The following is a 27296-nucleotide window of genomic DNA, read 5'->3' as shown; positions in this document are numbered from 1 at the left end:
AATTAACCTAGTTCTTTTTAAACAGCAACTTTTCAGTTCGCAAAAGTAAAATGGAGATATAACACTTGGTCTTCTTTTTTGAGGCAAATCTTATTATAGTTTTTTAATGTGTTTTATTTACTCCTTCTGGCACTTTGAAGTGACTGAATTCAATCATCCTCCATGGGGATATTAATTGAATTAGTGATGCTGCTGGGTATTCTCATTGGACTTTGATTTTCAATGACAAAACACTCTGGTCTTTGGTTTATAAAAGAGGACTCTTGAATAAAGGTAACACAACTGTTAAATTCTCATCCAAGGAGTGTCCACTAAGGCATTTATATCCTATATTCCTAGGTGAAACACATTTTATTTGGACCATCTTAGTATGATAGATTCCCCCCCCCCAACCAACCATCCTACAAAATTATGTGTGCACTGATTTGGTTGCACTGCAGTGGTGGAATTATGTGTTCCACACAAAATTAAACCAATGTTGTGTTGATGGAACCTGAGTACTTAAAGGAGATGTGAGTGGGTGGATGTTTAATGGGGTGCTTCAGACTAAATGGAAATAAAAGCTCATCATATAGTGAGATACAACCGGGGGCAGGGGGTGTAATTGCTGTTTCATGCATAACACAGTAGCTTCACATCTTGTTTTCAAGCAACCTGTACTTGGGTTATTAATCCCAGCTGAGGGTGTACTACTACTACTATTACTACTGCTGCTACTAATAGAATAATAATGCAGAAACTACCTCTGTGGTGTAGTAGTAGTAGTAGTACTGTATGAAGCATTGTTTATGATTTAGAGCTAATGGTTTGGACACATACTTAGTAATTGCTGGAGGAAATGCAAGGTCTAACTCAGTAGGGAACTCTGCAATGCCCACTTCAAATGTAACTAGATATCATGTGTTTTCTTACTATGTGAACAAGCTGCACCAATTCTTGGGTTTGTGTGCTTCTCTTCCCCACCCCACCCCACCCCACCCTCCTCCTTTCATGCATCAAAGGGCACAATGAGAAGTTTTCACTTCCACTTTACACAAGCAGTTCTCGTTGTATCTGAAACTGGAGAAGGGGGGGGTTAAACTAGGTGAGAGCAAACCAGGTTCAAACTGTGGCTTTTTGGACGAGCCACACTTCCATGAATTCAAACAGAATGGCGGGCTGTGGTTTGTTAAAAAAAAACCCTGGAAGCCTACAGTTGCCCTTTATAGCTGTGGAAAAAAAGGAGATGGGAGGAAAGACCATGTGAATCCAAAGCTCACCACACCTATTTGATTCCCATATATTCTCACACTTCCATGTGTGTGTTCATGTGTCTGAAGAGAATAAGTGCTTTGATGGAATATAGAACACTATAGATTACTAAGAGGCAACAATGGAAGTAATTATTGATAACCTGTGGACCCTAGTGATGTCATTGCTGCATCCTAGCATGTTGAGGTGGTGTTTTGGGGGCACTGGTGGGAGCACAGGGTTGACTCCATTGGCAAAACTAATCAACACCTTTATCCTTCAATATAAGCAGTTTTCACTGTAAAAAGGTAGTGGGGTGCATTGTTGCTTCCCATGACCTATGAACAAGTATTGGGCAGCTACAGTCAAATTAGGATTCCCAGTTGCAGGCATGTTGTTCGAGCTTCTTGTCTTTGTTAAAAGAAACATGCTAACACTTGTATGCTATTGCATAAAATGTAGAGTCTCATTTCTTTAGATGAGGCGGAGGGAGGGAAAGATGGTCCCTTTATTATCTGCATTGCTTTCAGCAGTTCAGAATTATTCCAAAGAAGCTGGTATTGCTTTTTATCTGCACTGTCATGCGTGTGTGTGTTTCAGCAGCGTACTGCTTGACTAGCATACTAGCAGACATAGGCGCCGACTCCATGGGGCTTGAGGGGGCTTGAGCCCCCTCAAAAAAAATTTTTTGGGGGGCTCAGCCCCCCCAATAATCTCGGGCGCCGCCGCCGTCCCCCGCCTCCTCCCCACCTGCTCCCTCGCCAGCCAGCCAGCCGCGCGCCCTAGCCGGAGAGCCCCAGCCGTCCCCCGCGAGATTAGGGAATCCCCGGAGGCGGGGGCTCCTGCCTCTAGCCCCAGGTTTCCCGCATATCAGCTGTTCCGGAGCTGATAAATAGGCAGCAGCACGCTCTCCCCTATTCGCTCACGAGGGGGCGGCGCCACTTTATTTGCATATTCATGAGCTTATTTGCATATTCATGAGCTTATTTGCATTTCGCGAGCTTTCCCGGGCCCCCCCAATATTTTTTATAAGTCCGCGTCCCTGCTAGCAGATTCAGCCATGGCACCTTTGTAATTATCCATGTGTCTGTTTGGGATATGAAAATGAGTGGTTGTTGAGTTTCTTCCCTGGCAGTATAAGACTTGGAAGGCTCTTTTTGTCTCCATGATGACTTCTTGTTCATGTGAATCTTAAATTATTCTGTTAAGAATTTGTATTTTATCAAATCAGGAAATTGGTCGAAATGTGAGATGGTTTAAGAGGGATTTTTTAAATGATATCTGTTCAATTCTGCTTTCCTTTTGGTTATGATAATTTATCCTATTAATTAGAGATAAGAGAGAATTTCAGTTCAGTTTGCATTTAAAGGCAAACTTACCTAATTTTCACCGTCTGAAATATGACGACACAGCCATCTATTGGAATTTGTACTTCTCCGAATTTTGCAATGCTGTTCTCTAGTCTAACCAATCAATGTGTACAAAAATGCATATACTAGCATAATGTGTGCATTATATTCCTGAAAATTACATACAAAATGCCCTATTTTGCAGAACTTGTGCTGTTACAAGTATAGTAAAGGTAAAGGGACCTCTGACCATTAGGTCCAGTCGTGACCGACTCTGGGGTTGCAGCGCTCATCTCGCTTTATTGGCCGAGGGAGCTGGCATACAGCTTCTGGGTCATGTGGCCAGCATGACTAAGCCGCTTCTGGAGAACCAGAGCAGTGCACGGAAATGCCATTTACCTTCCCGCCGGAGCAGTACCTATTTATCTATACCTATTTATCTACTTGCACTTTGATGTGCTTTCGAACTGCTAGGTTGGCAGGAGCAGGGACCGAGCAATGGGAGCTCACCCCGTCACGGGGATTCAAACTGCCAACCTTCTGATCGGCAAGTCCTAGGCTCTGTGGTTTAACCCACAGTGCCACCCGCTTCCCTTTTACAAGTATAGTACATCATACTTAATCTGCACTTGTAAGAAATTGATCTTTTAATGTGGAAGTATACATATTTTAGAACTCACTGCCTATTGATATCAGGCAGGCACCTTCATTGTACACTTCTCAGTGTTTTATTTCTTTTTAGCTCCTGTTGATTTGAATAACCCCTGGAAAAAAGAAAGTGAAGTTGACAAATTTGCCCATTCCTGCCACCACTAGAGTTAATTCTATGCAGGTATTTTGCATGAGGGCTCTCTGTTGCTGGCAACTCTGTTCTACATATTGTTCAATTCTACAAGAGCTGGCTGTGTTGCCGCAACCTTAACGTCTGACATACTCACTGCAACAGGAGGTTTCTGATTTATTACATTTTTAATCCCACCATTCCTTCAAGGAACTCAGTATGCTGTGCATGGTTCTTTTCTTTCCATTTCTTCCTCACAAAAACCCTGTGAGATATGAGTTTGGCTGAGAGGCAGTGACTGCCTCAAGGTCACCCAACAGGTTTCATGGCTGAGGGCAGACTTGAACCCTGGAATCCAAGATTCTGGTCCAGTGCTTACCACTATATCATACTAGTAGGATCCTGATCAGGCTTTTGTCTGTGCCATAATAACAGCACAATCCTGTACTTGTCATCTCAAAAGTAAGCCCAGGTGAGTTCAGTGGGACTTATTCTTGGGTAATTGTGTATTGGATTGCAGCCCAGGTTTGCTGAGTTTGGTGCCTTTTGCAGCCTGTTGTTATGCCTGCTAAAGTTCATTTGAATTCCTTTTTAACCAGGCCTTTGCCTGACTTGATCTACATCCTATGCCCTTTTAAAAATGCTGGCTCTTCTAGGGATTTTTTTTATTTGGTTGTTGTTTTTGTTTTGATTTTATGTATTATTATTCATGTGAACCGCCCTGAGACCTTTGGGTATAGGGTGGTATAGAAAATAAATAAATAAATAAATAAATCATTTTTTTTTACTTACTCTTAGGTAATTTTGTAATGGATTGCAATGTTAACCTTTACAGTGGCATATTTAACTATTTGTGTATTTTAAATAACGTGTGGAATAATAAGCTTATTTCATTTACCTCCCCTGTAGCTTTCAGAACTCTTGACGAACACAAGGCAATATTGTGAGTTTAAGCCTGTTTCTCAGGCAGCACGTAATGTGAAGCCAAACCACAGTTTAGTGTGAAAGAGCAAACTTGCAGGTTCTCAGAGAGAAGCTCTTGGCCACTGCATTCCCCCACTAATCCTGCTGCTGCTTGAGCTACCATGCTACCTGGGGCTTAGCAGTTCATCTGAATCCTGGCCTTGCTGTAGACAAACCATGAGCAATAAAACAAGGACAAACCTTGGTTACAACTTGTGGTTTCTCTGAAGTGAAGCAACCCATGAGCCCAGGTATAATGCTGAGCCAAACCATGGATTAGCCTTGGGTGGTGCAGCAGGAGCAGGACCCTGGACAGGAGTACACTGCCCATGGTTATTTTCTCTCTCTAGGAACCCACAGATTTGCTCCTCCATACTAAACCATGCATCACAAGCAAGCGAGATCATTGTTTCCTTTTAAAAACAACAACAACAACAACAAAAACCTGTTCAGCTATTCTTAAGCTGTAGTAGTTTGTGGCTCCATAATGTAGGGGTTCTGCATTCATGAATATATTAACTTGCAGAATTTATGGGTGAACCTCAGCTTGTAACTGCCACATCCCTGGCTGTGAGACTTGGGTATATGTTCCAACTGATTATGATGAATTTTTCCACAATTTTCCTACTTAATCACAATGCCTTGCTTGAGCTGGTTTCCTCTAAACTCCTTAGTATCTTAACATTCTTAACATGAACACACTTGGAACCAAAATTTCCAAAGCGCCTTCAGTCTAGTTTGCAGCCCTAAAGTATGGCAGTATTTTGGTGTCTTAAAAGGATGATCTAAGCACTTTGTGGACCATTCTGCAAGGTGTTTCTAGCAGCATGCAACCACCTGGTTGTGAGTGGGAGTTGGCATTATTTCCTCAAGGCTTGTGGAGACCTGTTGCCATCAGCTGTCCAGGAAGAATGTCGTAGAGCATCTTTGTGCTGGAATGTTAACAGCTTTCTTCAGTTGTGATAGGGATCTAGGGTGATGAGACCTTCAGAAGCTGGTAATTTATTTGTGGTGCTTCCCTTTAGTTCAGTAACATGCACCGCATGGCTCTCTGTATCTAATGGATAATTCCATAAGTAAACCATTTCTTTCTCCCTTGGAGATCTATTGTGACAGAAATGTTCATCACATAGTCTGGCTTACCAAAACTCTTTCTGTGAACTTGTGCTTAGTACAGTTGATTTAGAGTCAATTGTGCCTTATGTTGCCAAGTGACACAATTTTTAAAGCATGTTGTTGGAAGGATGGAGTCCATGAAATGTATATAATGAGGGAAATCCTCATAGCGAAACTTATGCCAAGTAGTTTTCAGTTCTGTTTGGCCCTTTTGACACCAAACCATACCATGTTTGCTGAGGTTTCCAAATACTGGTATCACGCAGTTTTGTTTTTTGTTTTTGTTTTAAATAATCTCTGCTTAGTAGGGTATAACTACTGCTGAGTGTCTAAACAAAAAATAATAATTCATATTTTGGAGAGGTGTCAAAATACTAGATAGCATGGAAAAGTTCTGCTTAGCTTTGTGCATCATGCACAGTTTACTAGATTCTGAAATTAAAAGAAGTTTAGGGCCATGTCAAAAGTTTAGCACACAGACACACGCACACACACACACACACACACACACACACACACTTCCTGCTACAAATTAGACAATGAACCCAGAAGTCTATAGGCTTTTCCAGCAGACCAGCTGATTGACCTCAGAGGCTATAGTTGCATACTCCTGACTTCTCAGTATTCTGTACTATGTCCTTTTTAAACATGCTCGGCAGTTTTTATCTTTGTGGGACTAGTATCTGATTCATGTTGCTATGTACTTTGAAGGCCATGGGTGAATATATCAACACTGGCTGCTGGGCGATTATTTGGCAAACTAAGGGAGCAACAAGTTTGCTTCTCGTTCCTTCTGCCCCAAGATCACTGTGACGTCAGGGAACCTTGAAATGATTGCATAGCGAAAGTTCAAGCACTCCCTACAGTTTCCCCAGTTTGAGACATGATGTGATTTGTCTCATCGCTACCATCTCTACGGCTGCTACAACGCAATCATAGTAGGTCACAACACATTCTGTGTGGCACTGACAATTGGTTTACCAACTTGTAGCCTTCTAGATGAAACTGGAGACTTGTGAATGATGTCACTGGCCACTATAGGAGTTCAGTGTATGCTCTAGGTCCAAGTTAGAGGACCAGAGTTATCTCCATATTAGGCTGCTCTCTGACTCAGATGCTAGTCTAGCCGGCTGACAAAATCCCCTTAGATATCAAAACGACTCTTGGGCTTATACATAATAGGCTTCCGTGGATAACATGTTTGCATTTTTGGCTCATTCAGGGCAAAACAGAACTTTATAACTGTCGGAATCCCAATGTCTAGACTCATTACAAGGTTAGATCTCTGGTAGGTATTTTTCTGCAAAGGCTTAAGCATTGTTTGCTAAAACATTCCATAAACTATTATGCTGCAAGTTTGTGGCCTCCAATACAAGTATTTAATGTATCTTTAAACATAGCAGTTCAGATTATACTGTACTTTGATTCCATTTTCAACATGTTTGGGCCCCTCTGCTAGTTTTTGAAAGGAAGAGGGGGAAAGTTATCATTTTGAAACCATGGGTTGGCTTTGCATACTAAATTGTTGAATCCCTGAGTTTTCAGTTCAGCCCTATTCATATTTTTATGATGAGTTTCCAGAAATTTGGGTAGATTGATGCTTTCTTGTCTGACCACACGGGAAGTTTCTGAAGTGTTATGAACTTCTTCTTGGGTGGTGTCATGGTGATGCTAATGTTAGGCTGAGAGAATGGCCTGGAGGGACATGATGCAGTTCCTGTACTGAAGTGCACTTCCTGTAACCTACCTTCAAGGAAGCCACTTGAGAAATGTAGGTAGAGCGCCTTGGAGGAAGAGTGCAATGCATGGAGATATAGGACTTAAGAAAACAAAATCAAATCAAATTTCTTGTGCATATCCAATAACAAATTTTCAGCCCAGGTCTAACCTTGTTGATGTTGACTTTGATTTTAATAATGTTAGAGGCTGAAGCTTTCCTCTTCTTCTGTTTCATCTGCCTTTAGTGAGTTTAGAGTGCCGCATGAATTGGGACTGCGTTCCCTCAGATTACATCTTTGTGGGAATTGAAGATCTTCCTTGAAGTTCGTTTCTTTCTAGACTTATGAGAAGGAAGGGCAACATATCCACCATATTGTATATATTTATTTATTCTTGCTGCTGTCCTCTCCAATTATTCAACATGCATACACAAAGCACAATTTTTAAAGCAGGATGAGAAACATCTGGCCCTCTAGCTGTTGGCCTCCAACTCTCCTCATCCTTGACCATTGGTCATTTGGGCTGGGGCCAATGGGAGATGGAGTCCAAGGACGTCTGGAGGGCCAAAAATGTTAAACATCAATGTGGCAATAAGCATTTAAGTTCCTTTTTAATGGTTCCTTTTTCTCCAGTATGGAAATAAACTGTAAAGGTACTGCACGTGTGTTACTTTGAAATACAAGCTGCAGCAGAGATGACAGCGGCAAATGTGATAAAATTGAAGCCTGGGGAGCAGCATAGAGATGGGAGGTTTAATTTGGCATTTCTGAATATCTAAATCTCCCCAAATTGAAAGGGGGGAAAAAGGCAAATGTGTTACTTGGTGTGTCTGGACTGCTGCGGTTTGCTAAAGCAGCGTACACAGTATGATTTAGAATGACTGGACATTTTAGCCCTTGTAAACAGCTGATTTCTATTCTTAAATGAAAGTGAGATATATTCAGACAATAGGAATGAAAAAGCTATAGGTTCCAAATGTAAGTAGAATAAAAAAAAATTCGAAAGTGTTCAGGGAGTAGTATATGTGGGATTGTTCCATTTTGACTTTTAAATGTAGCTTGCATGGCTTGCTATGATAGGGGGCTGATAATGGTGACATCAGTGACGTACATTTAGGACACAGTTATACCACTTTGACAATCATGGCTTCCCTCAAATAAGTCTGGGAAATGTAGTTTAACACCCCCCCCCACAGATCTATAATTCCCAGCATCCTTAAACCAAAGTTCCAAGCATTCTTTGGGGGAAAGCAATGTGTTTTAAATGTGCTGCTGCTTTCAATGTGTGGTGTGGGTGTGAAGGATGATTCAGAACAAAGGAGAGCACTGTGTCATATTAAGAACATAGAGTCATGCCATATACCAGGGCAGCTTGGCAACTGTAGCAGCTCTCGAAAGTCCTTCTAGCTGGAGATAGCATGGATTGAAACTGGGACATCCTTCATGCAACACATATGCGATGATGCTTACCTAAGAATTAGGGTTAAGTGAACCCTTATGAATCAAGTTGTGCTGCAGGGCCTGAAAGCTACCCGGTTTACTTCATGATTGCCTCTAGCTGTGACCCCTGCTGAGTAGATTTGAAATATGCTTGTAAGGTGGCATTGTGCAGGGTGAAGGGAGACATTGACAAGATCTGCCTCTAAATAACTGGGAAACAATGAATACCAGTGGTAGCCAGTTTAAAATTGGTGAGTGTGTATTTAAGGAGCTTATTTAACTCCTCCCTCCTCCAACCTTCTTCACTTTTGCAAAGAAGCACATAATGTTTTGGGTAGGGCTGAAGGCAACCATGCCAAAAGGCTGAGTTAGCTATAAAGTAGAACACTCCGGCAAATAAATCTAGCTCCAGCGTTGTAGACAAAGGCATATTGCAGATTTGTTGCCATAGCTGCTGTGCAAAATCTGACCTTAACTGCAGTAACACTATGTTAGAAAGAACTAGATAATCACTTTTCTAAAATTAGTGTGTTCCCTACTTAATAAGCTGGTATGAGCAAGATATTTAATGAAATATTATACTTGGTTACAATATGCCATGGGACTGAAATACTTTGGATCTATGGGGAGTTGAGCTCAGGACGGCTTAGCCTCACTTATAGCTTCATAAAAGCCATTAAAAGTGCATAATGAAGTGTGGTCTGAATATCTTCCCTGAAAGACTAACGGTGGAATCCAGTGTAGCGCTAAGGATTTCTGCTTAAGCAATGGGACATTCCCTGCCTTCTCCTGCGTGCCCCCCAAATCTGTTGTAAATATTTCCCCAGCCCACTGGAGCTGATTTGGGAAGGGGTCAGGGTATATGCTAAGGTTACCAGACGCTCCTGTTTCACGGGGACAGTCCCCGGATTTACAAATCAGTCCCCTGACAAAATCCATCTATTTAGTAGGAAGTTGAAAAGTGTCCCCAGATTCATTGGAAAAATCTGGTAACCTTAGTATATGCCCAGAGAGGAGAGAAGGAAAAATCCTGATGCACAAATGGGGAAATCCTTCTGCTGATAGGATGGTACAGTTGTACCTTGGAAGTTGAATGGAATCCGTTCTGGAAGTCCGTTTGACTTCTAAAACGTTTGAAAACCAAATCGCAGCTTCTGATTGGCTGCAGGAAGCTCCTGCAGCCAATCAGAAGCCCCAGAAGCCCGTTGGACGTTTGGCTTCCAAAAGTAGTTCACAGACCGGAACAGTCACTTCTGGGTTTGCGACGTTCGCAAGCCAAAATGTTTGGGAACTAAGCTGTTATATTGTTAACACATCTGTATAGCCAATCCTAGTAGATAACTCAGGAGTTCTATTTAATGAGCTTACTCCCAGGGTTAGGACTGCAGCCTACGATTTCAGGGACTATAAGTCCAGAATCCTGCACAAAATTGGTGTACACAGATTGCCCACCTTTAGCTTTCTGAATTATGGATATTCAGAACACAACAAATTGACATTTTCAAGGTTGGTTCCCTGATGTTCCTTCCAGCTGAGATTGTAACATACCAAAACAAATAAAATAAAATAAAATAATAAACAACTGACAAAAGACATGGTTGTGTACAGAATGTTCAGTTCTCAGCATGCTTATGGCAGACAACATAACACTATACTTACTTAGCTTTGTTTTATTTTTAAAAAGCAGTATTTCCTTTCCTCTCTCAAATAAGCACTTTTGAAAGAGGAGACAGGGCTGTTTGAAAATCATTAAGGCAAGTAATCCTTCCATATACGTGTATGTACACTGTTACTAGTAGGACTGTTCGTTCCTGAAATATGAATTCATACAAAGTATGACTGGATTGCATCCTTGCTATCCACATTCATGATGCATATATGTTCAGCTTTTACAACAATATATCCAAATGTTTTAGTATATTTCCTTTTTTTAGGAAAGGGGGAAACCGTGAACAAAATATGGGGAAGGAATGCATGTATGTATGTGTGAGAAGTTTTATCAATTTGTACAAGTACAGAGCAAATGATGGCAGACTCTGCAATTCTGTTCTCTTTATGATCCCACCTCTGTACTACAGTGAGTAAGCATTCATGGCCTGATACTCTCGCCACTTAATACATTATTACACTAAGTGAAACTAATGGCATCACTACCTGGTGCATTCAACAATTATTTATTTATTTTTAAATTTTCTATACTGCCCTTCATCTGATGATCACAGGGTGGTTTACAATATAAAAACACAAAAATACACATTATAACAATGAACAAAACAATAACCTTCCCCTCAGATTAAAAGGCCATTGACTTCCTGCTTTCAGTGTTGTTCTGCTTTTCCCCTTTGTCTTCTCTTTCTCTCTACAGTTTCAGTACACCTGCTTGTGCAACTGTAATTATATCTGTATAGCAAAACCATCCAGTCCTTGACTTCTGTCCTTGAGTATGCTGGTTTCAGTCATTTTGTTATGCAAGCTATGAAAACCTGCCTGTCCAGTTCGTCTGTGCTGGAGACTTTCCCTGTATTCAGTGCATAAGCTCTGGAGGTGAATTTATAGTTTTCACTAACAGGATAGCAAACCACAGAACGAATGTTGTGTCTTCAAAGATAAACAGCTTTTATACAAACATTAGGTATGCTTTGGTTGCAGAGCATCTATACCCCATCTATTGTGACTTACTGGTGGATTTCAGCCTGGGGGAAAATAGGACTTTCAGAACTTACTTAACCATCCTTAATAGTTAAGGAATATAGTGCATCATCAAGTGGCCCAGTGGTGGATTTTACTTGCCAACACTTTGGGCATGTCCTGATGGTTGCTTCACTCCCCTCTGATTTTAGATGCCAAAGCTCCTTGCATTGCATGTTGACTGCAGTAACCGACAAAAAGCAATTTATTGAGGCTGTTTTCTCTTTTCTCTGCTGCAAGGAGTTACTGCTATGTGTTAAATAAGCAAAACTGTTCATCCAGCGGACAAACATTTGATAAAGCAATTGTTTCAAATTTGAGTCAGTTCTCTGAAATTATGAGAGTTCATAAATAGAAACCAGTGGCTCCATAGTTCTATGAACAAAGGGCCATGTATCTTTGGCTTGGCTTTTGTGTTGGCTCTTAATTGCCACCTCCCCCACCCCCCCGGGTGTTGTGGCATGTGCCAAGAACTCAAGGGAAGGGAGAGGTGTTTCCTTAGGCTTCACATTGGGCTTCTACTGAAGGGAGAGCAAAATCTATTTCTCCCAAGTTCTCTGCAAGTACAGTGGTACCTCGGGTTACATACACTTCAGGTTACATATGCTTCAGGTTACACACTCCTCTAACCCAGAAATAGTGCTTCAGGATAAGAACAGAAATCGGGCTCTGGCGGCATGGCGGCAGCAGGAGGCCCTATTAGCTAAAGTGGTGCTTCAGGTTAAGAACAGACCTCCAGAACGAATTAAGTACTTAACCTGAGGTACCACTGTAATGGAGAGTTTGCAGAGCAAATCTCTTCTTGGGCTGTGAGACAGAAGTAGCTGTTGGAGTGAGGGAAAGGCAAATGTCACTGTTGACTTATCAAGTACATTTGTGGAAGCCTCACATGCTGCAGCTGTTTGCCTGCATTTATTTATTTATTTAGAAAATTGTTCCCCAATCAAAATCACTGATTTTTGTTTTGTTTTTGGATCGAGCAATATTGCCTTGCAGCATAAATTTATGACTTCTGGTACCTTCATGGACTCCTGCCAACCTAGCAGTTCGAAAGCACGTCAAAGTGCAAGTAGATAAATAGGTACCGCTCCGGTGGGAAGGTAAACGGTGTTTCTGTGCTCCTCTCTGGTTCGCCAGAAGCAGCTTAGTCATGCTGGCCACATGACCCGGAAGCTGTACGCCGGCTCCCTTGGCCAATAAAGTGAGATGAGTGCCGCAACCCCAGAGTCGGTCACCACTGGACCTAATGGTCAGGGGTCCTTTTACTTTTACCTTCATGGAAGACCTAAAGCTCCATTAATATATGCGACTCTTAAGATTTCTCCTACATATTTTGAAAGCTTGAGACCTTGACTGAAACTATTCAGCTGATTGTTCTGTAAAATAGGGTGCATAACTGGATTGAATCCTTGTCCTTTTTCACTTTGAGTTTTGGCAGCTTCTCTTTGTACCCCCTGCCTTTCAACGTAAGCTAAAGATGTATTTTAACTGCCAGTACTGTACCTGGCAATAGAGATATAATTTTCTTCAGCAGGTGATGGATACATGATTAGCATCTTAAGCATGGACAAAGTAACATTCTGTCCTCCATCAGAAGACAGAATTCTTCTGTTAAGCAGTACAGTCTTTTATTTTAAGCCAAAACAACTTTAGATAGAAAATATAGACTAGCTTGAGTTTAATAGCATGTTTTTATTCTTCCAAGGGGCTGATGGATTTTGTCCACTGTACTGTATTAACACAAGATTGGTTAAACTGGGAGGTAGTGGCCGGCCCAAGGTTACTCGATGAGTTTCATGGCTGAGTGGAGTTTTGAACCCGGGTCTCTTTTGCCCGTGTCCAACACTTTACTCAGTACGTCACACTGGCTCTCAACAGCGGTACTGAATAGTTCCTTGGCAGCAGTTCTTCATGTATAGCCAGGCTAGACTTACCTTAAATAACCCTCACTTTGGCATAGGCTTGCTCCACTAGCAGATGAAATGGGTTTGTCCTTCTCTATATTGCCTTGGTACATGAGTTGGTGTTCAGAAAAGTTAACGGCAAAGTAGGAAAGGACAGAGGCTGTGATGCTAAAAGGAGGCAAAGGAGGATCAGGTAATAGGCAAAAGGGAATAGAGTGCAATTGGTCAGCAGCAGCCAAATAAAACCAGAGATTTGAGTTGCCATTTGGGGGAATTGTGTGCATTTCTCTAATGTGTGCTTTGCCGGGATGAAGTCGCTATAGGGCTAAACTTTGTATCCCTGAGAGAGAATGTATGATGATGATGATGATGTTAATCATAACCATATTTATACCCTGCCCATCTGGCTGGGTTTCCCCAGCGACTCCGGGCATCTTACAGTATACTGTATATAAAAACATAGCAAAACATAGTATTTTAAGATCATATAGTATGAATGTGCATAATATTTCTGAAACCAGGATATTAAAATTTTAATAAGAAGATTACGCTAACTTAATTTTGGATAAACTTCATCAAACTCTATTTTGTATGATATCCAGTGGTGAATGTAATTTAAATATTTTTGACTTGGTAAATTTGTTTTTTCATTTGAAAATTGGTATCATTGGGTGAAATACAACACCACCATCTCTTTCAGTTGTTCTGCCTATACAAGGATTTCAGCTTGCCAGGTAGAACTATCCCTTCCATCCCCGCATGCTGTTCTAGGGGTTCTTCTGACTGCCCCAAGCCAATTTTGGAGGGATGCAATTTGGGGGGGGGGGGAAGAGTCCCATCACACAAGTGGAAGTCCTTGCACAAGGCTTCCACTGATAATAATAATAATAATAATAATAATAATAATAATAATAATAATAATTTATTATTTGTACCCCGCCCATCTGGCTGGGTTTCCCCAGCCACTCTGGGCGGCTTCCACGGAAACCAAAAAACACTAAAATATCATACATTAAAAGCTTCCCTGAATAGGGCCGCCTTAAGATGTCTTCTGAATGTCAGGTAGTTGTCCATCACCTTGACATCCAATGGGAGGGCATTCCACAGGGCGGGCGCCACCACCGAAAAGGCCCTCTGCCTGGTTCCCTGTAGCTTCGCTTCTCATAATGAGGGAACCGCCAGAAGGCCCTCGGCGCTGGACCTCAGTGTCCGGGCAGAACGATGGGGGTGGAGACGCTCCTTCAGGTATACTGGGCCGAAGCCGTTTAGGGCTTTAAAGGTCAACACCAGCACTTTGAATTGTGCTTGGAAACGTACTGGGAGCCAATGTAGGTCTTTCAAGACCGGTGTTATGTGGTCTCGGCGGCCGCCCCCAGTCACCAGTCTAGCTGCCGCATTCTGGATTAGTTGTAGTTTCCGAGTCACCTTCAAAGGTAACCCCACGTAGAGCGCATTGCAGTAGTCCAAGCGGGAGATAACTAGAGCATGGACCACTCTGGCCAGACAGTCCGCGGGCAGGTAGGGTCTCAGCCTGCGTACCAGGTGGAGTTGGTAGACAGCTGCCCTGGATACAGAATTGACCTGTGCCTCCATGGACAGCTGTGAGTCCAAAATGACTCCCAGGCTACGCACCTGGTCCTTCAGGGGCACAGATACCCTATTCAGGACCAGGGAGTCCTCCACACCAGCCCGCCCCCTGTCCCCCAAAAACAGTACTTCTGTCTTGTCAGGATTCAACTTCAATCCATTAGCCGCCATCCATCCTCCAACCGCCTCCAGGCACTCACACAGGACCTTCACCGCCTTCACTGGTTCTGATTTGAAAGAAAGGTAGAGCTGGGTATCATCTGCATATTGATGGACACCCAGTCCAAACCCCCTGATGATCTCTCCCAGCGGCTTCATATAGATGTTAAAAAGCATGGGGGAGAGGACGGAAACCTGAGGCACCCCACAAGTGAGGGCCCAGGGGTCTGAACACTCATCCCCCACCACCACTTTCTGAACACGGCCCAGGAGGAAGGAGCGAAACCACTGTATAACAGTGCCCCCAGCTCCCAACCCCTCTAGACGGTCCAGAAGGATGTTATGGTCGATTGTATCAAAGGCCGCTGAGAGATCCAGCAGAACTAGGAAACAACTCTCACCTTTGTCCCTAGCTCGCCGGAGATCATCAACCAGTGCGACCAAGGCAGTTTCAGTCCCATGATGAGGCCTGAACCCTGATTGGAAGGGATCCAAATGGTCCGCATCCTCCAGGCGTGCCTGGAGTTGTTCAGCAACCACACGATAGGGCTGGTTATGTAAATCTCGCCCAGTGTGTTGTATTCAGTGTAAGTCCTACTCTGAGTAGATCCACTAAAATTAAGGCATGATTAATGAAATAGCAATGTTAGAATATAAATCTGCATAAAGCCGTTTCCACAGCGAAAGAAACAAACCTCACATCAAGTAATGGCTAATTGAAATAGGAGGGTTTTCAACATCTTATTTAATATTACAACTGAAGGGCCCAACTGTATATTCTTGGAGAAGGGACTAATAAGACCCTATCCCTAGCGCCTGCCAGTCTAACGGATCTTTAAAGGTGACCCATAAGCAAGAGTCTGGATACTAATCTTACAGCACAGGGAGATTCAGATGGGTGCAGGTAGTCCTTCTGGTCACAAACAGTTTAACGAAGAAGCAGGCTTTTTTAAAAGGGTGTTTCCCCACTGCTTGCTGCCTTTACTTTATTATTTAATCACTAATGATGCCTATTGCTCATCATGCTTAAAAATAAAAGATTGCAGAGAGTTCCAAAACAATCTATCCAAACTGGGTGAATGGGCAGTTAAATGGAAAATACAATTCAATCTGAGCATGTGTAAAGTGATGTACATTGGGACCAACCCCCACCCCCCAAAAAAAACCAACCCCATTTTTTTTAAAAAAAAACATATGCTAATGAGATATGAATTGGTGCTGACAGGCCACAAAAAAGACCTCAGGATCATAGTGGATAGCTCAATGAAGATGTTGACCCAGTGTGCGACAGCTGAAAATGAACTGGCAACCAGTGCCACTGTTTTATCACAGGGACTGTATGCATTCTGAATGGAATCTGGCCACTGCATTTTCGACCAGTTGAATTTTCTGGGTTGTCTTTGGAGGGGAGTCCTGCACAGTGTGTTGTAATGATCCTGTCTGGAAGTTACCAGAGCACGGAGTACAATGTCCAGGTCATCTCTGTTCAAAAGGAGCTGGAGCTGGAAATAGGCAGCCATAGCTACTGAGGGGCCACCTGAGCCTCTAGTGACAATGTCATTGCTTTTAAGGAAAATGTAGGTTTTTAGATAGGAAATCAGATTTTAGCTAAATGGCGTAGGATTAAAACGGGAGGATTAAAAGCTAAAACTTGTGCTTGAAGCTCAGGGGTCAATCAATTTTTGCAAACAGCTTCAGTAATAAGTCAAGTTTCTGGCTTTAAATTTTGAGATTTTCTTTTGCCTGGGAGAAAACCTTTTCCGTGGGAGGCCTAATATCAGATGGTGGCATTTTAATTGGGAGCCAGTTTTCTTCTGTGGTAGCGAACAGAAATTGGCACAGTACGGTGTAGAATGAGATATCAAATGTCAGTGCTGATACAGTCCTGGTGGACTGCTTTTGAAGTAGGAGGACCTTGTTAGTTCTCTAAAACACTTAACAGCAAGAAAACAAGTGGTGGAACATCCAGTGCAAGAGTTTCTGTTTCCTGTTCTCCTTCTGCCCTTTCCGTTGCTCACACACTTCATGTTAATTTAGCTTATTCAGGATGCAGTTCTCTACCCGTTTCCCCCAAGAGGAAACCCTGTTGAATTCAGCAGGACTTGCTTCTGTGTAGAGGAGATGATTATGATTTATTGAAATTATATACCGCCCTATACCTGGGGGTCTCAGGGCAGTTCACATAATAAAATAAAGATATGAAACCACAAAATACATAATAAAAATAATGTGGGATGAAGGAGAAGTTCGCTTGGTTTGCATTTTGATGTGAACCTGTCGATTTTGCTCTTTGCACAGCGATACTTTGAATATTGTAAAGCAGTTCTCCAGCAACAAAAAGCATCCAACCGTATGTATTGGGGAAATAGCAGGCAAAAATAATAGATGGAATGGCTTGTAAAACATTCATGCGAATGAGTATAATTTTTCATGCAGGTTTTTCTTTATTTCAATGAAGTTTGTCCACTGATGGGAAAAAATAGGTAAACTGTACAGTACTTTAAAACCGAGAGAAACCAAAATGCATAGATTTGTTCATTTCTACTTTTGAATAGACACATATAGAATTATCTTTCAGTCTTTTATCATAATGTCATCTGGTGGCTAACAGTTTGTCAAACAAACAAACAAACAAACAAACAAAAACAAACAAACAAACAAACAAGCAAGCCACCAATAACCTATAGTACTAAAAGCATAAAAGCCACTTAGCTAAAATGAAACAAAAATGTAACTTTAAAAATAGTAAAATGCCCCAGTAACTCAAAAGTAGCCCTAATACTCCTTTTGAAATAGGCACAGGCTCAGGCGAAGTCTTCAGAGGCAGCGAATTCTGCACTGATTTTATCTTCGTGTCCTTGACGTTCTAACATGGCAATGGTATCAGGGGTGAATTCAGAAATCTATAGATGTGCAAAGCCTTGCAGCTCTGCGTTTGAAAATGGTTGGACTTGTATTTTTTCACCTGAACGTCCTTTGCATAGTGAGACAAGCATGCTATAGAAGGCAGGAGTACATTGCAAGATCCCTCTTTTTATTCTGGTACTATTCTGCAGCAGTGGAAATGTTCTGCGATACGAGCTAGTAAAAAATGCTCGAGATAAGCTCTGTACCTCCACCCCATCATCAGCAACCTGTGTTGCCAATAATACTGTCGGCACATTTTAAATCCTAGGTCTCAAAGACCAAGAAGAAAGAGGATGCTGGTCCCAGTTTATGAAGACTGTAAGATGCAGCACCTCAGATTAACCTGCAAAGGAATTGACAAACAGTGAAGTTCATGCTAAGTTGTGCATCTTGTTCTCTGTGTCTCACACCTGAAACCAGTCTAATTGCCACATTTTGTAGCTTCTCAACAGTTTTAAAGGCCAGCCTCACATGCAATATATTAGTCTGGTCAGGAGGCTCCCAGGGCACACACCATAATGATAAAAATCCTCTCTTTTTTAAAAGGAAGGGGCATAATTTACAAATCCACTTGTTGATGGAACATGCTCGTGGACACTACCTGCACTTGGGCATCCCAGAGAGAACCTGGATTTGGGAACATTCTCAAATCACACATTAGTTCTTTCTGGGAGTATTATCTAATCTTTAGAGCAGGCATTTCCACCATCAGTCCTGGAGTGTCAACAATAGAGACTCTTTCCATTAAAGCTGATCAGGGAGGCCCTGGACATCTTTGCTACTGACTTTGAAATGCCTGCTTGATTTTACCCTCTATCACAGGACTTCTGTTTATTGTTGCTGAGAGACTCACGTCAACCATGTTTCCTCTTAAACACTGAGCAACTGATTCCTTCAGGAGGCAGCTAGAGCTACTCTTATGTGTCTTCTCTCTCTTCTAATGCTCAAGCACAGAGGTAGCCAACCTGGTGCCCTCCACATATTGTGGACTACAACTCCCATCAGTCCTGACTACTTGTCACACTGGTCGGGGCGGATGGGAGTTTTAGTCCACAACATTTGGAGGATGCCATGTGTCTAACCTTGCTCTATTGCAATCCTCTTGCCTTTTGCAAATTAGCCCCTGTTCATTCACTGTTCCTGTCTAGTGGGTAAAATGGTCATATTTTAAATTAGAAGCATGCATGGTCATATAGTGTGAATTCTACACCCTGCTTTATTTATATCCTGAAAATATGATGGGTAAAGTGTTGTGTGAATATTTGTAGAAAATTGAACCAATAGTTGATGGAAAGGACTCTCTTTTATTCAGAGACCTGTTAATATGCTCAGCATTGCCAAGGGCTTCTGCAATATCTTCCCACCTAGTATAGCATGTGAGGTAAAGGTAAAGGTACCCCTGCCCGTACGGGCCAGTCGTGTCCGACTTTAGGGTTGTGTGCCCATCTCACTTAAGAGGCCGGGGGCCAGCGCTGTCCGCAGACACTTCCAGGTCACGTGGCCAGCGTGACAAGCTGCATCTGGCGAGCCAGCGCAGCACACGGAACGCCGTTTACCTTCCCGCTAGTAAGCGGTCCCTATTTATCTACTTGCACTTTGACGTGCTTTCGAACTGCTAGGTTGGCAGGCGCTGGGACCGAGCAACGGGAGCGCACCCCGCCGCGGGGATTCGAACCGCCGACCTGACGATCGGCAAGTCCTAGGCGCTGAGGTTTTACCCACAGCGCCACCTGCGTCCCTAGCATGTGATGTAGCCTATGTTTAAAAATAGCATGCATCAATCCTGTCATAAGTGAGAGGCACTGCAAGTCTTCTACGATGCTCACACTGTAGAAGCTTTCTTTGGGGAACCTTCAAATTAGGCCCCAGTTCTTTGATTCATGTTTTTGCAGTGTTTCAGTGGCGAGCCTCTATATGGGGAACCGTGGGAACACCAGATGTGTGGAGAGAAGCTTGAGCCACTGACTGGCTGCTCAAACAGGAAATGCAAGTTGACTGCTGGTTCTGGTTCTCTTGGTTGACAAATGTCTTAGGCAGCTTCCCAGAGCAATGTACTAAATGATTGTGCTGGAGGACAACTTAATGTTGAATCATACTTTAACCACATTCTCAGTTCTTTGACCCAGCTTAGCCGCTTCCTCTCTTTTTGCTACCACCCATGCATTTATATTCTTATGGCTTATCCTATTTACTGAAATATAGCTTAATATCCTGAAAGTGATATGCAGAAATCACTTTTGTTTTTAAGGCATTCAAAAGATGTGAGACATTGAAGCCCATTATCATTACTGTAAACGTACATCCATTAAACAGGACACCTTTTTAAAATCCTGCTTTGTAAGGCTCTCTTAATTTGAACGCTCCTCATATTGAAGTGGTTCAGCAAGTAGGATTTTCAAAGATTGTGCTATTTAGGGCTTTGTAACCGTGAATAGGCAATGAGAATAACTTCATATTATTCTCCTGATGTAGGTTCGAAGCAGAAATCAATTTAGCTTTTGAAAGAAACATGGTTTCTGAAGAAGTAAAGGTTTTAAAGCTGGCAAAGTGTGCAGTCCTAGTTAAAATTTTGCCGTGGCCTTGAACTTAATTAACAATCTTAGGTAGTTCTTTCTCAGGGCACTACTGTTAACACAGGGACTGCCAATGAAGCTGAATGTTGGAAGATGTAGAGCAGACAAAAGAAAGTGTTTCTTCACACAGCACATAGTAGTAAGCTGTCTATGCTCCTCAACATTTCAAAAAAATTCCTCAGAATTTATCTTGCAGCATTTACATTCCAAGGTGTGAATACCCTTATGTCTAGAGCATTTTGTATGGTTTTTGCTTAAGTGTTACAGTGGAAATGACAGTCACCTAGAAGAGAGGTGTTAAAGCACTAAAAGAAAAAATAAGGGGGCGGAATCCCCACAAAAACACAAGTGTCTAATGTAGAATACTGTATATTATACTGGGGTGCACTCTGCATTTTAAACTTGGTGTTGTTTATCCAGTGATTGCTTGTATCTCATGAGCACAAGCAATTATTAAGCTTTAACTACCCTGCTGAAAAAGACAGGATAGGCTGTTTAACTCTAGACTTTAATATGTCATTCTGTGTCTAAAAATATGTGGTAGCATTCTGAAGCCTGGTTTAAATGCCTTTAGGTCCCTTTTTCTGGCAGACCTTGCTTCCGTTCATGGTTTCTGAACATTTGTTCTTCCCATCCGAGAACCACTCTAATAATGCTGGTATAGTTGCATTTTCTATTATCCAGCTGTCTGATCTTTAGCACACACCACCAAAAAAATAAAAAATACCCACAATGAGGCCTGCTTCTTTCTGGCGTTTAGCTTTCACTTGCCTTATTTGGTAACGCTCTGCTCCTTGTTGCTTCTGGAAGGAACTGTTCTGCTAGTTTAGGGACTATTTTCCACTTTCGTTTCCCTTCCTCCAAAGTTAAGGAGATTGTTTTCAGTAATAGGGAAATCGTCAGTGTTAATCAACTTGGATTATTGTGGATAGGAAATAGGCTTGGTGGGAGGTTGTTCTGTGTATATCTGTGTCATTGAACCTTTAAGCATTTGAGAGAATTATAAGTCCACTTAGTTCAATGTCTTCATGCAGGGCACCTATGTCTGCCAGTTCCTCTGAGAATGGCTTTCGGTGTTCTAAAAAGTGCCGGAATAGCTGAGTTGATGATATTGTGCCTCTTCTGTAATTTTGGAAAGGGAATGCTGTGGGCATGTTAAAGCATAAGGCATAGCTGTGTCAGGAGAACACTAAGGACACGTGTAAGCAAACAGTCCAGGTAAGAGCCAAAGACTTGGATCAGATCAAGGCAGAAGAAGAGAATTGGTGAGCAGTGTGGGTCTTGGGGACCTGAGAAGGCCAACACTCCTGAATATATGGGCTGGCTACTAATTCCATGGTTCCCATCATTGTTGCTCCTTGATCCCCCTGCCCTTCACAAGCATGCAAGTAGTGATGGGCCAAAGAGAGCAACACCCTCCACTCCCCTTGCCCCTCTCCTTTTGGGCAATGACATGGAGGCAGCCCACTTGGAGATGGGGCCCATTGCAGGCATCTTTCCCCAGGACCCTAGCGCCAATAAGGAGCAGGTAGTGGGTTGGAGACAATCATGGAACCCTGAGTCGGAGCCGCTTACCAACTTGCCCAAAGTCTCTTTCTGTTTACATTCATAGGGGAAGTTAGAGCTACAGAGATTTTGGAAGCTTCAGTGGTCACAGGTGAGCTTTATATTCCAAGATAGGTTGAGGCTGGGAACAATTAGACCACTCCCATGTTGCAGTTAGGCCCGTCTAGCAGACTTCCCAGAGGCATCTTGATTGGCCATTCTGAGAATATATTATGCTGGATCAGGCTGAAGCCTATGTTCATTTTGCCACACATGGCTTTATTGCACTTAAAACTTTGGGGGTCGTACCTTTTAACAGGTACTTATCTTTCAATATTTGGAGCAATTCAGGTTTTGTTTGTTGACTTTTTATCTCAGATTACAAGAGGGTTGCCAAGTGAGAAACTTTCTCTGTTTCTTTTCGGAAGAAGTGGGAGACTGTTTCAAAGCCATGTCTCTAAAAATGTCTTGATGGAGAAATTCCATGCTATGTTACAATAATTTTTGATCCTCTGCCAAAAGATTGTAGTTGTTTAATGTAGACTGTCTTGGGCCTCCACTAAGGATTTGAAGGGCTCAGCAGGGCGGGAAGAAGGGAAGAGAAGGGTGAATTCCTCTGAGCTTGAGCAGTTGGGTCTTTCCCTAAAAGCATCTAAAATTAAACAGGAACTGTGCAAAAAGCAGCTTTGAGCCATGTTATTCTACAGGTTTCAGAGATATGCAAAAGGGCACTATTGAGCAAAATAGGGAAGTTGCATTAACAAAATAGGGAAGTAGTACTACCAAAAAATTAGTAAGTATGCTTTGAAAATGATAGTTTAAAGCTGACTAGTTAAGTAGTAGTTTCAGGGATGTATTTTTTTTATCCTGTTTAAGTCTTAATATTAGGCAATATACTTTATCAGCTTTATAAAATGACCAGTGGGCTTTGTTCATCTCTTGTAGATGTGGGGAAACAGCAGATTTTGACTGATCTTTCTTTCATATTCATTCCCCCCCCCCCCTCTCCCTCTCCCTCTCTCTCTCTCTCACACACACACACACACTCACTTGCATTTTTAGGCAAGAAATTCATGAAGGTGCTAATCATACAAACTAGCTCTTAAATGTTGGGGATTGTGCATGTCACCTCGCACAATCAAGACTGCCGATAGAAGTTTGACAAACACTGTCCTTTTAAAATGTGGTTATCTCCTCTATAACTTGCTTCGCTTTCTGAGACTCCCCAAGCCCTTTCTAACTATCTGTCTGGTGAGTGTTAGAGAACATCACATGCAGCTAGGTACTATTTAAAGTAAAGGACTCCTGACAGTTAAGTCCAGTCGCAGACGACTCTGGGGTTGCGGCGCTCATCTCGCTTTACAGGCCGAGGGAGCCAACATTTGTCTGCAGACAGTTTTTCCGGGTCATGTGGCTAGCATGACTAAGCCACTTCTGGCGAAACCAGGGCAGCGCACGGAAACACCGTTTACCTTCCCACCAGAGTGGTACCCATTTATCTACTTGCACTTAGACATGCTTTTGAACTGCTAGGTTGGCAAGAGCAAGGACCGAGTGATGGGAGCTCACCCGGTCGTGGGGATTCAAACCGCCAACCTTCCGATCGGCAAGCCCAAGAGGCTCAGTGGTTTAGACCACAGCGCCACCCACACCCCAGGTACTATTTACCCTGCTGCTAAATATGAAAATGCAGAGCAAAGAAATACTGCATTATTATTATTATTTTTGAAATCCCAGTTTGCTTTACTCATCTCCAACTTTTCTCCATTTCACTCAGTTATCTCTTGGGCCAACTACTAGATTGCATAAAAAAAAATAAGTATCTGATATTCTACAAGTAGAGTGCATCAGCTAGGCTCTGTTTTTTTGGCAAACTGTTTCTAGGAGTCCCCAAAATGCCCCCCCGAACTTCTGAAAACATCCACTTATTCATTTACATTGACCTCACTTGCCTCCTTTCTCTCAAACATCCTCAAAGGCCCCCCTAACATTGTCATGTAGCCAAATCTGATTGCGTGTGCAGTGCAGTGCATTCGGTTTGCTGTATGACCCTTCTTTGGATGAGCTGCAGAAAGAGGCCATCATAGAGAATAATGGTGCCAAACAGGATTGGATGGGGGGGGTAGGGTAGATATTCGCATAAACTGGATTTTTCTTTGGCGGGGGACGGGACAATAGTTGCCCCACCTAGTTTGCTAGCTTCTTTCTGAACAAAATGGAGAATATTTGGGGCAGCTCTAATTCTGGTAACGGGAATTCAAAGCTACTGTCCTTTCTCTAGCTGGGAAGGAAGAGTTTGGGTATTCCCACTGTTCTGTCACCAACTGATATATGCTAGTCAAGAGATTGCTGAATATGGTGCATTTGTTTCAAATGTGGCTTTCCTGTTCCTGCTCAGAAGTTTCTACACAGCCTAAATCTTCCCTCCTCCAAAAAGGGGGAAAGTCACAATTGAAATTTGCATACCCTTTGCCACTGACAACGTTATGCATATTTTTTACTTGGTTAACTGTACCTGAATATAAAATACCTTGCAAGAATTACGGTTCTTGTTGAGCCTTTTGTGGCTGTCTGCATTTTTACTTCAAAGTTTCACACTACTACTGAAAGCAAATAAGGAGCGGAGAACACTGTGGCTACCTTCTCCATTTATCAGTTATTTTCCCTGACTCTTCCCAATCTAGGAATGAAAACGTAGGACAAAACTAGACGTGGCATTTGTCACATAGTTTTGTCATTGAATAGCCTTTTAAAAAAAGCAAATAAGCTAGTATTTGAGGGGTTAGGGTCACTAGTTTGGGTTCGTGAGGGAAAGAGACTAAACTGTTGTTCCTGTCTTGGCCTGGCTTGTCCTCCCACTGTTTTCTAAAAAATCAACTACTTACAGGCAAACCAAATGACAATTTTCCTGCTTTCTTCAGATTTGCATTATCTGAAGCTTTTTTTAAAGAGCTACCCATTTTTTAAAGCATGTGTGCAATCAATTGGAAATTGTGGCAGTCAGACCAGGGAAGTCTGTGAATACGAATCCCTCAGTAGAAATATAGAGTGCAGTTTGTTGCCAGACCAGATATGCTTGAGATTCTGTTGCCAGAAAATATTGTTTCTTCCATAGGGATTTTCATGGTATCTCTGGCTAATATTGATATACACAGAGACAGACAGAGATTTTGTTTCTGTCATAAGGATGGGGCAGGATGTTAGCATATATCCACACTGCAATCTCCTGCCTGCCATTCACAGTTCTCCTTTTAATGATTCTATTTCCAATAATTTTGAAGAATATAAAACTTAAATATCATGAAATAATAGCTAGTGTGACTGGTGACCTCAGACTTGCAATTTTTTTTAAATTATTATTTGAAAGGAGCTGTGAACTTGGAATCAACCTGAATTCCTATTGTTCTAAATTACTATCGTGGAATGAGAACAGGTGGATTGGTATTTTCATAAGCGCTTAATATATGACCTGCATACTTAAATATATATTGTGAAAAGCATGTGTGACCAATATGAAAACGGAATTTTGCTTCTAAATGTCTTTCTCCACATGCCTTAAAAAAAAAAGTCACTTTGCAGGTACCGTATTTTTCCGTGTATAAGAGGTGGGTTTTTTTGCTTATTTTTTTTAGTCAAAAATAGGTGGCCGTCTTATACACGGGGGTCATCTTATACACAGAAAAATATGGTCCAGCACTTCACCTGCCTGTTCTACTTCTGATTGGTGTCCGCCACCTTCATTCCCTGCTTGGCTCTGAATCCTTCTTCCGCTCCCTGTCGCTAGCTATCGCTCACCCATCTGCCCTGCCTTGCCTTCCTCCCTCAGTGGCAGCACATTTGGGTGAATTTCCCCAAAAAAAAGGTCAACAAGTTTGGGAGATCTAAGGTGTTTAAAATATTGATCTCTTAATTTCGAGTTCAAAAAAATAGGGGACGTCTTATACATTGAAAAAATACAGTAGTCTAATCCAGCTGAAGACAGTAACCACAATTCATTGCAGAGATATGCACATGCAATCCTGTTAGAATTAATGGAGCATCTTACATTGAAATAATAGATTATAAATATTTTTTTTAATTAGCCAGCACCCATAAGTTGACTAACGTTATAAGTGTGAGTGAGGGTAAAGAACCAGATAATTTATTCATTAAAAAATTGAGGGTTTTATTTTATCATGCATTGGTGCAATAAAGCACAAGTAGATGTTAATCCTTATTTTATATTGTAAACAAATTTAGCATTTCAAACATTAATTTAACGTGTTTCAGCCCATTTGATCATTTATTTATGTATTTATTTCCTCCTTTTTGCTCACATACATTTTTTATATTTATAGTGTTAACTTTATATTATTGTGGGAAATAAGTAAACAGAATATAAGTGCATTTAGAGCTGTGTTGGCCTCTGAGAGATGCTTGCCCAGCCCTCTCTTAAGTAATAATAATAATAATAATAATAATAATTTATTATTTGTACCCCGCCCATCTGGCTGGGTTTCCCCAGCCACTCTGGGCGGCTTCCACAGAAACCAAAAGACACTAAAATATCATACATTAAAAGCTTCCCTGAATAGGGCCGCCTTAAGATGTCTTCTGAATGTCAGGTAGTTGTCCATCACCTTGACATCCGATGGGAGGGCATTCCACAGGGCGGGCGCCACCACCGAAAAGGCCCTCTGCCTGGTTCCCTGTAGCTTTGCTTCTCGCAATGAGGAAACCGCCAGAAGGCCCTCGGCGCTGGACCTCAGTGTCCGGGCAGAATGATGGGGGTGGAGACGCTCCTTCAGGTATACTGGGCCGAAGCCGTTTAGGGCTTTAAAGGTCAACACCAGCACTTTGAATTGTGCTCGGAAACGTACGTGTGTTTGAAAGGAAATTCTAGAGTTTCTGGAAGTGGCTTGTTCCATCTGTTCAAGGGTCATCGTACTTAATAAACCGTTTCTAATATTGTACCTTTTGTACAATATTAGACTTCCCTGACAGTGTTGCTTACTGCCAATACTGCTACTACAGTACTACAATTTACCTGGATAGGGCTGCAGGTGGGCATGGCAGTGGCAAAAGTTGGGGCTGAGTGGACACACTGCTGGGAGTCCAAGATTGGCTCACCACTCACACTAGATTCAATCTCCTTGAGGCTGCCTCTGTTCCTCTGAAAGGCTCCCTTCAGCTTTCCCTTGAAGTCTTCCTTCTGGTCAGGTAACTTGAAGATCCCAGGAAAATATTGCAGTTGCCTCCTCTGAAGTCTTCCTGTGGCCAGCTGTTGGCGACCGCAGCTCTGGTCAGAGGCTATCTGAGAAAACTGTCTCTGGAGACTTCCTGTCCTTTCTGCTTCT

At 42.2% G+C, this 27296-nt stretch overlaps 1 protein-coding gene across 8 annotated transcripts in view; it reads left to right on the top strand.

Moving 5' to 3' along the window:
- The window catches only part of ITPR1 (inositol 1,4,5-trisphosphate receptor type 1), a 217209-nt gene that overhangs the window by 34113 nt on the left and 155800 nt on the right, over positions 1-27296 (top strand). The gene's annotated exons all lie outside the window — the stretch shown is intronic.

The sequence above is a fragment of the Podarcis vaucheri genome, assembly GCF_965113315.1.
Source record: "Podarcis vaucheri genome assembly, chromosome: 2".
NCBI lineage: Eukaryota > Metazoa > Chordata > Lepidosauria > Squamata > Lacertidae > Podarcis > Podarcis vaucheri.
Note: the sequence above shows the minus strand (reverse complement) of the source record. Positions and strands in the feature narration are given on the sequence as shown.